This window comes from Lycium ferocissimum, chromosome 12 (genome assembly GCF_029784015.1).
Source record: "Lycium ferocissimum isolate CSIRO_LF1 chromosome 12, AGI_CSIRO_Lferr_CH_V1, whole genome shotgun sequence".
NCBI classification, from domain to species: domain Eukaryota; kingdom Viridiplantae; phylum Streptophyta; class Magnoliopsida; order Solanales; family Solanaceae; genus Lycium; species Lycium ferocissimum.
The window spans coordinates 44,427,564-44,429,208 of record NC_081353.1 but is presented as its reverse complement, the minus strand read 5'-3'; positions in this window follow the sequence as shown (position 1 = coordinate 44,429,208).

The following is a 1,645-nucleotide window of genomic DNA, read 5'->3' as shown; positions in this document are numbered from 1 at the left end:
ACGGTAAAAAATAGCAAGCTAATAACGTCTAAATCCACTCCTCGAAATAGAAAGTGTACACGGTCGTATGCAATATAATTTATCCAACTAAGAAGTCGGGTCAAACCCACGAAGAATAATATCTAGGCGATTTAAGCAAGTAAGGAATTATCGCTTTCTACGCTAAGCCAAACACTTGATAATATTTTGATTTTTGATTTAAAAACTAACAAAGATAAAACTAACTATAAAGCGGGTAAAATGATCAATGGCAACAAGTATGGATACAAAGGAAATTTCGCTCAAGTAACGATCCATTGCCCAAACGTTGGCCAAATATGTCGATGGCGTCCATCCCCACATTAACCTTCATAACCCACTCTTTACCGAGTGAGACGTCCTCGGATAGGACCTCCACGTCATCCTCGCTTGCCTCAATGGTAGATGGTTCTTGGGATGTAAGCCCTTCATTTGGCACAACCTTTGGTAACGCGCCACAACTCTTGTTGGCGTCATTCCTCTTTGTTATGGCCCTTTTTGCCAGCAGCATCCTGGATGACGTTGGCTTGGGTTTTAGCAGCATTGATTTCTCCGTCGTTTGCCATTCCCTCAGTCGTAACCTTCGCTCTGATACCATGTTGTCACGTCCTTAGTCTTTAACTAAGCGCATGTGCGGCACTTGACAACTCGCTCACGTTCTTGTACAACTTGCTCACGATCTTGCTTTGCCAAGTCAGCCTAGATTACTATACTCAAGATCGCTAAGGAATAGTAATTGAGAAAGACAGAAATTTACTAGAAGAGCTTTTATTATAGAAGACTTGTTGGATTTTGCTTGATGGTTTTAAATGGATGCCCCTCTGTTATACTACTCACCTAGGGACTAGTATGCAAATAATAATTAATGTATAAGTCCCTACATAGTTACAAAAAAGTCACTACTCTAGGGAATCATGTTAAGGCTAGAATATTCTAAGGCCTTCTAAGAAGTCTTCTAGCGAGTCCATAAATATCTGGCATCTCCATAAGAATCTCCAGCTCTAGAATCATCAAAACCCATGCTAGACTTTTTTCTATTTAAGCATCCATATGGAAAAAATAGCTCCAAATGGCATCTAGGTGGCATGACGTGGCGGGTCATCACACAAGGTGAGAAAAATAACCCCCAAGTGCCTATATTGCAATGCCAATGACCAAATTTTCTACACTTTTTTGCACTGTCCGTGGTTTGCACATGCACAGTGTTCCTTTTTTATCCAATTTCCCAACTCCTCTACCCTTTTAAAAGAAGTCCAAAACTTATGAAACTTGGTAAACTGATTAAAAATAATAAGAAAAACTTACCTAAAAATTAAAATTGCAAAATTAAACTAAAAAATTAAGAAAATATGGGTTGCCTCTCAGGTGGAAACCACCGCATTTAACGTCGTGGCACTACGTGAGTCAACTTTACCACTTTTTCCTCCACTTCGAGGATATGAATTTTCGCCCCAACTTTGAATCAAGATTACGGTGATGCTCGTGGGGCGGTGGTAGGAAAGCAAAGAGGCCAACTCTCGGGTATCGCATTTTGCACTTTTTGGCCTTTAAGTGAGGCATGTCATTTTGTCTTCTTGGCATGACAAACTTCAAAATGAAAACACTTTGTACTTCATCTCCACAATCC